This window comes from Myotis lucifugus, unplaced genomic scaffold, assembly GCF_000147115.1.
Source record: "Myotis lucifugus unplaced genomic scaffold, Myoluc2.0 scaffold_58, whole genome shotgun sequence".
NCBI classification, from domain to species: Eukaryota; Metazoa; Chordata; class Mammalia; order Chiroptera; family Vespertilionidae; genus Myotis; species Myotis lucifugus.
This window is the reverse complement of record NW_005871106.1, coordinates 1,254,010-1,271,162: the sequence shown is the minus strand read 5'-3', so window position 1 is coordinate 1,271,162 and position 17,153 is coordinate 1,254,010.

The following is a 17,153-nucleotide window of genomic DNA, read 5'->3' as shown; positions in this document are numbered from 1 at the left end:
AAAAAAGCAGCTGCTGCAGTTGTGTAATTGCTCACTTAAGAGGGTGAATAAATAACTCCGGTGTCTCTAGCCCTTTTCAATCATTTTGAGCTTATTTTCCATTCTTGCTGTTACTTAAAAATAAACAATAAACAGAAGGAAAAAATAAGCAAGCTTGCTTATTCCCTACAAATGTAATCATTCCACGTGTTTTCTTCAAGAGCGGTCAAGTTCACCAAGAATTTTGACAGCTGATAATAGACTTGTCTCCTAGTTATGTGAAATAGAGCTTTATTTGTCCTAAAGCAGAAAAAGAAAACTGGAAAATTCACACATATGTGGAGATTAAACAACAAGCTCCTGAACAACCAATGGATCAAGGGAAACATCAAAAAATACCTTGACACAAATGAAAATGGAAACACTTATGGGATGCATCAAAACGGTTCTAAGAAAAGAGTTTATAGCAACAAATGTCTGCATTAAGAAAAAGGAGAGATCTTGCCTGGCCAATGTGGTTCAGTGGTTGAGTGTCGACCCATGAACCAAGAGTTTACCAGTTCAATTCCTGTTCAGGGCACACCCTTGGATTGCAGGCTTGATCCCCAGTATGGGGCATGCAGGAGTCAGCGGATCAATGATTCTCATCATTGATGTTTCTATCCCTCTCTCCCTCTCCCTTCCTCTCTGAAAAAAATAAAAATATGGGAAGGAAGGGTGGAAGGGAGGGAGGGAGGGAGAGAAGGAGGGAGGGAGGGAGGGAGGGAGAGAGAGAGAGAGAGAGAGAGAGAGAGAGAGAGAGAGAGAGAGAGAAGAAAGAAAAGAGAAAGAAAAAGAAAGGAAAGAAAAGAAAAGAAAAGAAAAGAAAAGAAAAGGGAAGAAGGAAGAAGATTGATGTGTACCAGAGGAAGGGAGCAGGGAAGGAATGGGTGAAGGTGGTCAAAGGGTACAAACTTCTAGTTATAAGATGAACAAATTCTGGAAATATAAGGTACAGCATGGTGACTATAGTTAACACTGTATTATATATTTGAAAGTTGCTAAGAAAGTAGATCTTAAAAGTTCTCAGCACAAAATAAAATTTACTGTGTGAGGTAATAACTAACCTTCATATATATATATATATATTAGAGGCCCGATGCACGAAATTTGTTCAAGAGTAGGCCTTTCTTCCCTCCAGCCACCGGCAGGCACCCGGGATCCGGGCTTCCCTCGCAGCCTCAATTTCGTTCGGAAGGACGTCTGGTCATATATAGACATTACATTTTATACCTTAAACTTATACAATGTTATATGTCAGTTACATGCCAATAAAGCTAGTGAGAAAACTCTTTTCTAAGAAACCCACAGGTTAATGAAAAAGTCACAACAGGAATTTAAAAGTTATTTTGAGTGGAATGCAAATGAAAACAAATATCAGAACTTGTGAAACACAGCTAATGCGGTACTTAAAAAGGAAATTTTATAGCATTAAATGCTTATAATAATGAATAAGCTATTTTTTTCAGCAGTCAACCTTCATTTACTGAGAACCTCATATCTATTTGCGCTACTCAAGACGCTCAGGAGGGTAAAAGATTTCCAGTTTTGGTGGGAGCTGCAAAAATTGTTCTCCACTTGGCTTTTACCCATATAGTTCCCTCTTTGAGTGCAGGAATAGTATCTTTTGCTGATTTATATTCCCTTGCCATGGAGAGCACAGTATCAGAAAGTCCAATAATATATCAATTCTAACAAAGAGCTAAAAGGAACAGAAATCAAACCATTACCTTTTTAAATATCCCAGCCAATTGTGACTATGAAAATGACTTTTCAGCCATATTGAAGTATTTTAGTAATTAGGGCGGTGTCCTCACTCCAGCCACATGGATAGTTCTGCCTAAATCAACTGATTCCAGTTAGTAATGTGTAGCCAGTCGGTGGCATTTCAATTTAGAATTACTTTCTAGAATTTGAATGATGTCTAGTCAAGACATATATTAATAATTTAATGATAATAAAGTTATTTTTTACTTAGCACTTTACAATTTAGAAAACAGAATTGTTTATACTTTATTATTTGGTCTTAACGCTGAATAGACCGAGACCGAGACAGCAGTTGAATGACTAAATCCAGGCTCTTTTCAGCAAATGGCAAGGTAAACCTATTCAAAACTCAGTGCTCTTTGGAATGCCCTCTCAGCCTTCTCTTTTCTAAGTTTGATGCAGCAATTTTTCCGAAGTCCTTCCCCACACCTTCTCCCATGCTACTCAGCACCATTTCCCATTTCTTTCTCTTTTTTTAAAATATATTTTATTGATTTTTTACAGAGAGGAAGGGAGAGAGATAGAGAGTTAGAAACATCGATGAGAGAGAAACATCGATCAGCTGCCTCCTGCACATCTCCTACTGGGGATGTGCCTGCAACCCAGGTACATGCCCTTGACCGGAATCGAACCTGGGACCTTTCAGTCCGCAGGCCAACGCTCTATCCACTGAGCCAAACCGGTTTCGGCCATTTCCCATTTCTGAGCTTCATTGTCTCCACTGGTAAGAGGTAAATAAAATAAGTGAAAGGTATTTATTTGGGATAAAAGACCTTCTTTTCCTATTTCTGCCCAGTTTAAATTTCATTGAGATTCCCAAATTATTAAATCAAACCATGTTGATGGCAAAGACAATAATCACTTTCAAAAGAAGTTCCAGAATTCCAAAGGGAATGAAAATAGAGACACCTCTGAAACCTGGAAGGAAGAGGGATTCCGGTCGGGGAAAATGGCGGGAGGCAGTTTCAGTTTGTTTGCCTGGACCAGGTAATTATGCTCCGAGGTTATCTAAGGAAACCCTTTGTGTTTAAAGCAGGAAAAATCCATTTTGTTTTTTGGGGCTGAGATCAAGCAGGATGCCTGATAAGGAGGGGATAAAGGTTTCCTAAGGAACAGACTTCTGATTTCAGCTGGTTTTGCTGAATTAAACAAAGGAAGCAGATTCTTCAATGAAGATGAAGCTCCTAATTAGCATGTCAGTGAATAGGATGCTGATGCATATAATCACTGCTTGGGGGAAATAATCAAACCCCAAGGCAGCCCATATTTTTTTTTCCTGCCTTGGTGACTTGTCTGTGCAGTAAATAATTAGCTTCTTGATTTTTAAAGAGGTTGACATTTGGAAAGCTTCTGCAAATAGTGTTTTCCCTCTCCGTTTTCATTTATGCATTTAATTTACTATTCAGTTGCCCTGAGACTGCCTGGCCTGCTTCAGCAATTTTCTTCTAGTATATATAGAACAGTATGGAATGATCTGTTCTATATTTATGTTCTGTAAGTACAGAAAACCCTCCTGATTCGTAGACTTAGGATATGCAGTTTTGAGTATGTGATATGTTCCCCATCAAGTTGATACCTATTCCTTGAAGCATGCTGTCCTTGATTAGAGTCAAGCACAAAAAAAAAGGTTTAAAAAGAAAACAAGTTCAAATTTTTATTTTTTAAAATATATTTTCTTGGTTTTTTACAGAGAGGAAGGGAGAGGGATAGAAAGTTAGAAACATCGATGAGAGAGAAACATCGATCAGCTGCCTCCTGTGCACTCCCTACTGGAGATGTGCCCGCAATGAAGGTACATGCCCTTGACCGGAATCGAACCTGGGACTCTTGAGTCCGCAGGCCAACGCTCTATCCACTGAGCCAAACCGGTTAGGACAAGTTCAAATTTTTAACACTGGATAGGTTGTTAAACAAGTTTTGTTAAAGAACCATTTTTTTTCCACAAGAGACATTCTTAGGATAAAATAAATGAAAAAACAATAGCATATGAATTTTGTAATTCCAAGTAGATATAGATTGATCAATTGATCAATCCATAAATAAGACAATAAACATAAAAATATATACCTATCCCTATATAAATGCCTAAGACAAAATGATGGATACCAAAATATTTTCTCTACTTGATCAATTATGGGTAATTTTGGTTGTCTTCATATTTTCTATGGGGAACATGCATTACTTTTATAATCCAGAAAAAGATACATTGTGAGCATGTGGTAGAGATCTTGTCCTTAATGTAACCAAAAGAAATTAAAATGTATGAAACAAAGCAAAATTAGAACAAAGTCATTTTGTCAGAAACCTAAACCTTTTTTAACATAAAGTAAATAAGAATTTAATATGTATTATGCATGTTTATACGAGAACATCAGTAATGCTCAATAAGTTACATAGCTGTTTTCTAAACACACTGCAGATAAAACAGTAGGAATAATATTTTAACCAATGTAACTCAAAATTAAAAATATAGGCATCTACGCACTGGCCAGTATGGCTTACTTGGTTGAGCTTCATCCCATGCACCTAAAGGTCGCTGTTCCATTCCCAGGCCAGGCACATACCAGGGTTTCGGGTTCCATCTCAAATAGGAGGCTTACAGGAAGCATCCAATCAATGTTTTGCTCTCGCATCAATTTCTCTCTCTCTCTCTCTCTCTCTCTCTCTCTCTCTCTCTCTCTCTTCATTCCCTTCCTCTCTCTCTAAAAATCAATAAAACACCTTTAAAAAAAATAGTTCCCAGGCCTCTTGCTCAGAGTTGCTGATACCGTTGGTCAGGAGCAGGGCCCACAATTTTAAAAATAGTCATCTATCTCTTAAATAGATTTGAATTTTTGGTTTTTACAATAGGACTTCAAATCCCTATTAGTGCATAAATTCCTACAAACACTTAGATCAGCGGTTCTCAACCTGTGGGTCACGACCCCTTTGGTGGTCGAACGACCCTTTCACAGGGGTCGCCTAAGACCATCCTGAATATCAGATATTTACATTACGATTCATAACAGTAGCAACATTACAGTTATGAAGTAGCAACGAAAATAATTTTATGGTTGGGTCACAACATGAGGAACTGCATTTAAAGGGCCAGAGGTTGAGAACCACTGACTTAGATGGACCTTTCTAGGCATTCCTTCCCTGAGCAGCTTTGTATTCTGCCCTCTGTGTAGAGTGGAGAGCATATGCCATTTATCCCTTCTGACTTTGAGTTTGAAATGTTTGGGAGGTCCTAACCAAAAACAAGCCAAGGAAGTGAAGTGAGCTACATAATTTGCAGGGTCCAGTGGAAAAAATTAAAATATGGAATCCCTTGCTCTAAAATTGAAAACTTTGAGGCAGCTACAGCAGAGCATTAAACCAAGTGCGGGGCTCTGTGCGATCATGCAACCTCCACACACCTGAAGCCAGCCCCAAAAAGAACATGTGCCCTGGAGCAAGACAGGTCTCAGAATCCTGTCCTGAAACCAGGTGCCTGACTTTCACAAGTTAATTAACCTCTCAATCCCTCCCGCTACAAAAATGGGGACACTCTGTGGAGGTCTCATGTATGTGAAAGATCCTGTGCAGTGTCTGGTGTCAGACATAAACAGGGCTGGACACTAGTTAACATGGTAAGGACAAATTTTATTCAGTAATATACTATTGAAGCAGGGAAAAGTCCAGTGTGAACTGAACTCCATCAACTTTGATCTGTACAAAAATGACTGAATTTTAAAGGGTGAATGAGGGAGTCAGGATCCGGCCACCTGGGGCTTTGTAGAGTCAGGGAAATGGAACATTACAAAAACCTGGAATGGGAGGGTTGGTCCAAGTGACCCCCACCTTGGTTTGCTAACTGATGCTTATGAAGGCAGGCTCCGTGCCCTTCCACAGAGGCTGGGAGACGGAGCCTATCTCCAGGTGTTGGCTGACATAGTTCTTTTGGCAGCCCAGGGTTTTACTTTAAGGTGGGACTAGGGCAGGGGTGGGCAAACTTTTTGACTCGAGGGCCACAATGGGTTCTTAAACTGGACCAGAGGGCCGGAACAAAAGCATGGATGGAGTGTTTGTGTGAACTAATATAAATTCAAAGTAAACATCATTACATAAAAGGGTACGATCTTTTTTTTTTTTAGTTTTATTCATTTCAAATGGGCCGGATCCGGCCCGCGGGCCGTAGTTTGCCCACAGCTGGACTAGGGTCATCTAGGGATGCAACTTTAGCTGTGAGAAACTATGTTAGTGTTTGTTCAAGTCTTTATAAACCAAGGTTGAGGAAGAAGAGGGCTTAGAGGAGCCTGGCTAGAGTTTGGTCCAAGAGAAAGCCATTGTCACTGGCATACAGTGCTCAATAAATTATATTTTCCCTTCTCTAAACATATTTCCTCCACCACATCATAAGAGGGAAGACAAGGAAGACAACTATATTTTTCTTAATTAATATTTTACTTTAGATAATTCCAGTTATCTATACTAATAAAAGGGTAATATGCTAATTAGACCAAGAGACCTTCCGGGAGACCAGCCAGGGAGGGCATTTGGGGGCCATCAGGCCAGCTGGGGAGGGCAGTTGGGGGCCATGAGGCCACCAGGGGAGGGCAGTTGGGAGCAATGAGGCCGGCAGGTGAGGGCAGTTGGGGGTGATCAGGCTGGTGGGGGGGAGGCAATTGGGGGCGAGCAGGCCAGCAGGCAGAGTGGTTAGGGGCAATCGGGCAGGCAGGCAGGTGAGCGGTTAGGAGCCAGCAGTCCCAGAATGCGAGAGGGATGTCTGACTGCCGGTTTAGGCCCGATCCTACAGGGATCCCTACAGGGTTCCCTACAGGGATCGGGCCTAAACTGGCAGTTGGACATCCCCCGAGGGGTCCCAGATTGGAGAGGGTGCAGGCTGGGCTGAGGGACATGAATTTCGTGTCTATATACACACACACATATATATATACATATATATATATATATGGCTAATATGCAAATTGCCCCCCTCTGGAGTTCTACCAGGAGACAGGAGTTGGATCGCTCATTATGATGTTCGCTGACCACCATGGGGCAGCGTGGAATGAAGGAAGGCCCTAATTGGCCCTGATCACCGGCCAGGCCTAAGGACCTTACCCATGCATGAATTTCGTGCACCGGGCCTCTAGTCATTAATAAGAGAGTTCATGAAGAGCCACAGTGTGGCATAGTGAAATTGGATTTAAAATTAAATTCTGATTCCTCAAAAGCAAATTTGATAGAGGAAAGCACTAAAAACATGCATAAAGAACTTGAAATCTATTGTTCTCTCATTTTACATTCTTGTTAAATAGGAACATGGCTATTTGACTAGATGGCATTTTTCATAGAACATAGTCAAACTCAAAATGTTCTTTAAAATTAGATATTACCTAACAAAAGTGAAAGAAATGGCTCCCTGGTTAGTTTATGATACCAACTTTATTGTTGCCTTGATTCTAAACATTCTTAATGAATAAGAAATTGATTAAAAAAAATACTTTAATATCCAGATTAAACTTGACAGAAATATATTATGAGAGATATGTCTGCTGGTTAATAGTTGTTTGGGGCCCTAGTTTCTCCAAGAGCGTGTAAGACTCACTTCTGGGAGGTTATTTAAATTGCACATTCCTGGCTACACACTAGATTTACTGCGTCAGGGACTCTAGTGATAAGAACCTGAAATCTCATTGTTAACAAGCTACTGATTCTTACCCACATTAAAGTTGGACAACCATCCATATAATCTCTTATGCACCCGGAAATAGATGACAGATGAGTGGTTTGGTAAGATCTGCAAGGTGGAAAGATCAGAAACACAGATTTTTTTTTTCCTGCTTGTTTTCTCTCCCCTGGTCAGTTGACCTCTGCTTCTTTTAGTCCACTGCCTACGCAGGTATTATTTTGGGTTTTCGTTTATTTGTTGGTGGTGGTTCCCTAAATCAAGCACCCGTTCCTAGATCAAGAAAAAAAAAAGAGTCCTGACAGTGGCCTCTTGGCTCAAATCTATGGAAAGAGCTCCAACACACACCCTCCCACCAGTCCCCTCTCTCTCCAAGTTCCCTTCTCTCTACAAGCCAGTGAAGGCTAGAGAGTGAGCATATGCCTAATGGGCACACAGTTCAAGCCTGCCCATCCCCTTCCCTTTGCCTTGAATTTACAGGGGAAGTTTATGCTGCTTCTGACCAGCCCCACCAGTATGGGTTGGACCATGGATGTCTTCATCAGTGATGGTGCTTCGCTCATCAAACCACACTCTGTCAGCTTTATCCACAAGGGAATGTATTTGCAAGACAGTCAATGTTCAGGAATATAATCTGTGCCATAAAATAGAGAATTGCTAGCTAGTCCACATGGGGATGAAAGCTGTGGTCTTTCTCTTATTGTCACAGGGAATGTCAGACTGTGTTAACAGTCCTCAAGTTTTAAGGAAACGTGAGTCTACATCTAGCACACCACCACCTTCTTCCCTTGAACGCTCCATTCTTCTACCTAAGAAACATTATTGAATAAGGGTTTCCGGGTTGTGTTATATTACTTCAAAGTAAGTTAAAAAGACTCTTGGGGTTTTGTAAAATTGTGGCACTGGCACTTCCATAAGCATTTATATAACCTCTTTGCATACCAGTTTTTCATGTGAAAAATTGAGATTTTAAGGATTTACCAGATCCAATGGGTGAAATATCTAGGGTTTCACTTTCAATTTTAGCGACACTGGAGGCAGTCCACCCTGGTTTCACATGAGTCACAAGGGGAAGGATTGAAAATACCAACTCATGGGCCTTCTGGAGAGACACCCAGTGTGCTTTCCCCCCACTTATCTTGTGTGTGTGCGCGTGTGTGTGTGTGTGTGTGTGTGTGTGTGTGTGTATGTGTATGCGCACGTGCGAGAACAGACATGGCAAGGTCTGTTTAATTTTTCTTTCTTTATTGATTAAGGTATTACATTTATCCCCCATTGCCCCCTCACACACACCCCCGCACTCATGCCCTCACCCCCTGGTGTCTGTGTCCATTGGTTAGGCTTATATGCATGCATACAAGTCCTTTGGTTGATCTCTTCCCCTTTACCCCTACCCTCCCCTACCTTCCCTCTGAGGTTTGACAGTCTGATCGATGCTTCTCTGTCTCTGGATCTGTTTTTGTTCATCAGTTTATGTTGTTCATTATATTCCACAAATGAGTGAGATCATGTGATATTTATCTTTCTCTGACTGGCTTATTTCACTTAGCATAATGCTCTCCAGCTCCATCCATGCTTTTGCAAATGCTAAGAATTCCTTCTTTTTTTACCACAGCGTGGTATTCCATTGTGTAGCTGTACCACAGTTTTTTAATCCACTCATCTGCTGATGGGCACTTAGGCTGTTTCCAAATCTTAGCTGTGGTAAATTGTGCCACTATGAACATAGGGGTGCACATATCCTTTCTGATTGGTGTTTCCCCCTACTTATCTTAAACTGGGCCGTTTATACAATGATTTTTTAAAAAATATAAATGAGTGTAACTTGGAAAACATGCCCTGCAGTTTTTTGAGTCCAATCACTTGACCTAATGCTGGTCCTGCTTGCCTCAGCAATTGATTGTGGGTACTTTAATCTGTCAGTATTTCCATGTCAATTTTATTAGTTAAATGGAATAGTCTTTCATGAAGGATAAGTATAAGGATAGTAAAGTTTAGATCTCCTTGTAACTCTGTCAAGTCTCATAAGCCTTTAATAATTTACTTCCCTGCAAAGGGATCCAGTGTACATGAAACTTTGAAACTGGAAAGGCATGCAGGGAACTATCTGTTGTTTTCAATGAACAGGATACTTTCTATGCTGAAAGCCCTATGACACTTTCCCAGTAGCCGGGCCATTCCCCTCCATGACTAGGCCATGTTCCGCCATGGGCTTCGTCATTCTGCCTGGTCCCCAGCCCGGCTTACATTCCTGTCAGGGGCACTTGCCCCTTCCTGTGGTTCAGAGCTCTTGAATCTCAGGTGCTTTCCTTTAAGAGGCCTCGCAGCCTGCAAGCGTCGTCGAGTAGCTGGTTTACATTCACAGAAGGCGTTGGCACCTACCTATTTTTAAACAGCTCACTTTCCCTATTGTCATCTGTAAGATTTAGATTTGTCACCATTGGGAGTTATGGCTCTTCTCTACTTAGAATTAGATACATTTTAAATTCGTGTCACCTAAAAAATTACTGGACATGTAACCACTTATTTTAATCCATTCCTTAACAATATTTGTGTAATTCTGCATTTTAGGTGATAAAATACAAAGAGGACAAAATCTGGGTTCTAGAGTGAATAAACTAATTACAGAGACCTACTGGAGACCTGCTCTGAGCAGAACCAGTTCCCGACTCAGGGCCTCCTTCATTCTTGTGAAGGAAACAAACATCCAGCAAACAATCCCTTATTATATCATAACAAAGAGTGATACATACTGTGAAGAAAGAATGAAAACCGGTAGTGGCCAAGGAAAACGGGAGCATGGTTTAATATACAGGCACACCTCATTTGATGGTGCTTTATTGCACTTCACAGATAAGATTTTTTTTTTTTTACAAACTACAGGTTTGTGTCAATCCTGCTGAGTAAGTCTTTTGGTGCCATTTTTCCAACAGCATTTGCTCTCTCTGTGTCCCTGTGTCACATTTTGGTAATTCTCACAATATGTAAAACGTTTCTTTACTATATTTGTTATGGTGATCTGTGATCGGTGATCATTGAATTGTTGCGATCTCACGATAAAACTTTCAACGAATGAGGAGTTGCCCTGCATAGATGAACAAAGAAAGTGGTTTCTTGAGAGGCTCTGCTCCTGCTGAAGATGCCGTGAAGAGTGTTGAAGTGATGACAAAGGATTTAGAACATTACATAAACTTAGCTGATAAAGCAGGAGCGGGGTTTGAGAGGATTGACCCCAATTTGGAAAGTTTTACTCCGGGTAAAGTGCTGTCAAACAGCGTCTAGTGCTGTAAAGAAATCAGTCCTGAGAGGAAGAGTCGATTGATGCAGCAAACGTCATTGTTGTCCTGTTTAAGAAATCGCCACCCTGATCAGTCAGCAGCCCTCAGTGTTAAGGAAAGACCTCCACCAGCAAAAAGATTATGACTCACTGAAAGCTCAGGTGACGGTTAGCATTTTTTTAACCAGTAAAGTATCTTTTAATTAAGGGGTGTGCCTTGTTTTTTAGGCAATGCTACTGCACATCTAATAGACTACAGTATAGTGTAAACATAACTTTTTATACACTGGGAAAACAAAAAATATGTGTGACTCACTGTATTGTGATATGTAATTGCAGTGGCCTTGAACCAACCCTGTGAGATCTCTGAGGTGTGCCTATGAATGGAGAGGGCAAAGTATTGACACGAAGGCACAAGGCTTTAGTGATGAGGCTTCCAAGTATGTATGTAGACCCTTCATTTTTTTAAAACTTAGTTTTGTCACATTAGGATTTTTTCTTTTGTTTTTTTTCTACTTCATTGTATAAGTTCCTCAGTTTGCATCAATTCCATACATGAAAAAAAAAGTTTCAACACTTCTAAGGTATAGACTAGGTTTTAACGCCATGGTGCAGCGATTTTCAACCAGTGTGCCACAGAAATGTTTTAAACATGCAATACCTGACTATTTAGTCAGGGGCACTGACCTCTTTCCCCTTAGATTGTCAATAAAAAAATGGCAACAGCCAGCAAAACAATAGCCGTCCAGTGTGACTGAATCAAACTTATACCTGTTTTTGTCAGATTGACAAAACATAATATAGTTTTGGTGTGCTGCAGAGTTTTAGTGACTAGTTTGTGTGTGTCATGAGATGAAAAAGGTTGAACATTGCTGCCTCCGTAGATGAAGCTTTTATTATTGTACCTTTGTTAACTCAGTTCTGGAAAGTTTCTGCCTGGTCCTGTCAAATGTACCAACTCTAGGGAGCTCTTTGCATTACAGTATATATAATTTACAAAAATGTGTTAGTCTAAGGAGACAAGAAAAACAGTATAATTGGGGAAAACTATACTGAGCTGATAACCAAAAGTGAAGCTTCAGGTTTTTTAAAATTCTTTATTGTTTAAAGTATTACATGAGTCTCCCTTTTTCCCCCACTGACCTCTCCCCCACTACCTCCTCCCCCAGCACAAGCCCTCACACCCCTCCCCCTCTACTGTCTGTGTCCATTGGTTTTGCTCATATGTATGCAGACAAGTCCTTTAGTTGATCTCTTACCCCCTCTTTCTTCTGCACTTCAGAAAGCATGGAGCAAGGAGGGACTGAGGGCGTGAGAGGAGCTGGAGAGGAGGAGCCCCCAGAAAACAAGGGTCTTAGAAGTTCACTAGCATTGGGGGGTGGGAGGGCAGAGGGACACATGTGGGAAGGAAAGGGGAGAGAGGGTGAGAGTTAGCTGTGGAAAGACTCCTAGGGCTACAGTGGGTTCAGTTCCAATAATCAGCTCCATTATTAGATTACACACAACAAATTCTGATTTTTAAACATCTTTAGATTCTTTTCAGATAATCAGCATGTCTCTTGTAAGACATTATAAATTCATGTTGCATTTAAATACAACTGAACAAAGAACAGCACTAATGAGAAACATTGTTGACTTGTTGCTGGTGCGAAGACATGTCAAGTTGAATCTGTTATTGTCAAACTTAACGTTATTATTAATACTTATGTTCTAGGTAATTGAGTAGCATTCTGCGCTTGCTGTTGTTTTCCAGATTAATGATGCCAGACAAACCCAGCTGTCTCTGGTTTTGCTCAATGAGATTCTGACCATTCATTATTTCCCGTCCATATTGTAGGAACAGTGTACCTGTGACTGAATTCATCAAACTAATTAGAGGTCCAGTCACATGTTTCCCATGTAAATGTAGCCAGAAGGAAATATGGCTGCCTTCAAGTGGGATAAAGTCGCTAAATTCTTTTATAGTTAGAGATTCAGGACATTTTCTATTCCGGTTGGTTGAGCATTTTTTATTTTCTTACATCTGTTAAGAAAGGAAAGAAAAGAAAGTAATTTTGTTTTCTAGTTATTTTTTATTACACAGTAAAAAAAAAAAAAAAAAAAAAAAAAAAGTTTAGCCTAATCACAACCCAGAAGCCAAGAATTAGCAATCATATTAAAATGTTGAAAAATGTTGCCATTACCAGTGCTTCATGGTATTGAAACAAGAAAGCTCTGGTGAAACGATTGCCACTGATTTTTTTTTTCCTAATGTAATGATCTGGGAACGTTGTTGAATGTCAAATGTCCGGCCCCACGAAATAAACAAGAGGAAAATTCCCATTGGCAAATTGTGATGATTCTGAAGTGGCAAAGGTTTTAAGTGATTTTACTGTCAAGAAAACTAATGGGGCTAAAGATTTGACCTTCAAAAGGTTAGATTAATGGAAAAGGGAGAAAAATGTTTTGAGCAGGAATTCAAGTTTCTTTAGTGGAATCTGGACGTTTTAATACTCTGATTTGTCCTGTGTGTGTTAGATGTGGTGAGTCATCCATTTATTCAGGAAACATTTTCTGAGTGCCAACAATATGACAGTATGAGATGTACTGAATGAAAACTTACGTTTACATTCACAGGACAAGAAAGGATAAGTTTGATAACACAAGTGGTCTTTATCTGATGTTTTCAGAAAACTGCAGGTTGTGTTTGTTCAATTAGGCATTTATAAGTTTGTTAGCTTGGTGAACATAAAGTACCTAAGAATGATACTTTAAAATGTTTTTAAAAAATTCCTTAGGCCCTGAGGGAGAAGACATTTAGCATGATAATATAGGTGGCTGAACTATTTTTAAGTCATACATTAACTTTTAAAAATATTTGGCACTTGATTTGTCTTTCAAAATTAAGATTAAAATGGGTTTCTGGGAGCCATGCTAAAATTATAGAAAATTGATAACAGTGAGACTTTAGAATAAATTTATTTCTGTGATAAAGGATTCTCCCTTTTCTCCCTCCACCGCTTCCTTCAAAATAGAGCAGTTATTTTTATGAAATTTTAAGTGAGAGAAACTTGCTGAACCCTTTCGAGCCCTAGTAACTCTATAATTAAGCAGTGTGTCTGGCTAGAGAATTAGAAGTAGAAAGAATCTTAAATATATATATCCATTCAACAATCTGACCCCCAGAAAAGTTACAGATGCACGAGGGGGTAAAGTCTAATTCTTACCCAAGTGTAGGCAGTTACAGAACTAGATTTAGAATCCATATCTATTAGCTCCTAGTTCAAAGCTCTCTATTTTACATGAAGCATTCACATCCCATCTACTGCATGCATGTTACCTGATGAGTATTTCAAACTTTACAAGTATTAGTTGTGGGAAAAGATGAATTTCATTTATTTTCTTCAAAATAATCTATTCCAATAAATAAGGTTCTCTCCTCCTAAATAGGTGATTGTAAAAATGTTCTCCAATGCCTCTCCATCACTTTATGCCTTTCTTTTGAAAATATTGACCTTCATTCCTTTTATCTCCAAAAACATCTTACTGGGTTAGTTGCTTATTGTGTTTATCAGAGTTTAAGTTGTGAACTAAGACAATCTTTGCTATAAATAACCTGACTTTCATTAACTCTTTTGGCAAAGGAACTCCAAAAGAGGGTGATTAATATCTAACTGTTGTTTCCTCCCAGTGTTGACAGATTTTTTTTTTTCTTATTAAGCAACTGATGTTGGGGGAAAATCATAGGAAATTGCTAGAATTTCTATCCACTTAGTTTTCCATGTGTAAAGAACCTCTTTGCTTATTTATTTTGTTTCTGGCTAACATTAAAAGAAGGTCACTTTGATTTATGCATTAAAACACTTGTCAGAATTTTTAGATTTGCTTCCCTCTCTCTTTTTACCCCTTCATTATCCTCAGATGGCACTGCCTGAAGGTGACTTTTCTGATTTGAAAGTGTAAAGTTGGAGGTTTAAAATGAATTCATCTACTTTATGGGGAAATGTGCTATATTCGTGGTCACAGGACATTTTAATATCTTATTTCTCTCCTTACCAAAGTGTGATCTCTTAATTTCATTTTCCTCTTAGAAAAACAGCTGCGTCTTCTAGGGTTTGTATCGATTGTCGCCTTAGAGTGTGCATCAGAAACTGGCATTTACCAAACCCAGCTCTTTTTTTTTTAATATGCCATCCAGTTTGCACAATCTTCCCTCTTCCTACAGTTTGTACTTTTCCTCTTCCCCATCCCATCTCAATCTCTATAAAGTATGTCCATGATTATGCACCATATGGTCACACTGTTTGCAATGGGGGAGCAGGATTTTGAATACAAGCAGATTTACTCCAGAGGCCAAGTTCTGAGCCCAGCATTATTAACTTTGTCACCATATGAAACTTACTTAAATTCCCTGGCCTCAGTCTTCTTGGCTGTCAATTCAAGGTGAAATAATATCTACCTACCTACCTCATGGAGTTGAGAGAGTTAAATGAGTTAACACTTACATGTAACTCATAACAGTAAAAACCATAAAGACAATAGTGATGAAAATTTTGATGATGATGATGAAGATGAATTTTGATTTCTAATATGATTAATACATTGACTAATTAGGACAGATCACATCTAAGAGAAGCCAGTCTCCATCTATGAAAAAAAGGTTTCACCTTCCCAGTGGAGTCAGATTTCAGCTTAAAATGCAGTCAGGGCCCCTTGCCTTGTGGCTCTAAATTATCTGAGCTCAAGAGAATTGTTCTAAAGAAAAGGTCTGGAGAAAAACATGATTCTAAATGTCTACACAGAACCGCTGTTACCTGTTTAATATTCATTATCCATTGTACTGGGGCATGTAACACAGACAGGCATTGCATGTGCCCTCAGTCTTCACAAGGTAGTTGAAGGAACCAAGATACTATAATCAAAATGTAGACACAGGTATGTGGGCACATTCTTTATCTTCTGTGTGAAGAAATACTTCCCAATGGAGAAAAATATATGACCTTAAATCAACTGAAACTCTTGCAATACAGCTATTGGAGCTGCAATATACTTGGGAATAATGGGAATTTTGAATTACAAAGTTGACTTTTTCTTTGTAACATGAATGGATATTTGAATGGAGTTAGAGAAATCATAATGATAGCCTAAAAGTAAGAAGGCTATCAATTGCCTCTTACTTTTCTCCTTCAAGATAGCTCCAATGAGCAGACCCATTGGACCTATTATAGTATTAGAGAAAAACTTTTTGTAGTAAGGGACTTCATAATAGTGTCATGATGATACATTCTGAAATAGTAATTACTAAGACAATGGGGCTATTAGAGGTAATTCTACCTTAGAATGTGCTGATTGCTTGGGCAATCTGAGATTTGGTTAGTTGTGCTTCAAATCATTAAGTCAGGAAGCATTTTAAATAGAAAATGGACAATTGACCAGAAAAATTCAAACAATTATAAGATTTACCAGTTTATCTTTTCAATGTCCAATGTTATCATCTCTTTGTGGGAAAGTGTTTATATTAATATTCAGTTGTCCCAAGGAAAGATTCAAATAGGAACCAGGGACTTCTCAATAATTTTGCTTTTCCAAGAAATATTTGTCAAGTATTTGTGTGTGTGTGTGTGTATGTATATATTTATAAACATACATACATGTGTATATAGTAAAATTTTGTGCATGTATATATATATATGTGTATACATGTATATATTTATAAACATGTATATAGTAATATCTAAAAGACAAAAATAATTATTTAGTCAATCCCACATTAGCTTTTATTATCTCTGATTTTTAAAAATCACATTACTCATAAATTATTAGGAGTCCCTGAAGAAGCATATCTTGTTTGAGTAGAGATGAGAATAAAGATTATGGCCTTAGAATAACACCCGTGTTGTTGTTTTTTTATGTAGGGTTAGTTTCTAATGATTTTTATGACTTTTACTAAAGTCTGAGAAACAGCGCTTTAATCCTCACTTTTTAAAAATTTTAAACCACGTGACAGGTAGATTTCTGAGATACATGTATTAAAGTCTCTGGACATGATGTTTGACTCTGTACACTTATTATTTTTGCTTTACATATTTGAAAAGCTCTGTTGTTTTATGTTTATGATTTTTATATCTTTTTGGATTGAACCTTTTTATCTATATTGAAATATCACTTTTAGTCCTGTTTAATATTCTTTGCCATGAATTCTATTTTACCTTATATTAATGTTTCTTTACTTCCTTTCTTCTTATTAGTCTGATATATATTTTAAATCCACTTATTACAATAACTCTCTGTGTCATTTAGTTTTAGATATGTTTGTTGCAAGCGGGCATTCTTTTGTTTCCATTTTTCTTATTTCACATGATGCAGGAGTCTCTAAAGTATAAGAAGGGGATTTTATCCATTTGAATGTATTGTGATAACCTCATGTTGAAATCATATTTATTTATAATTTCCTCCCCA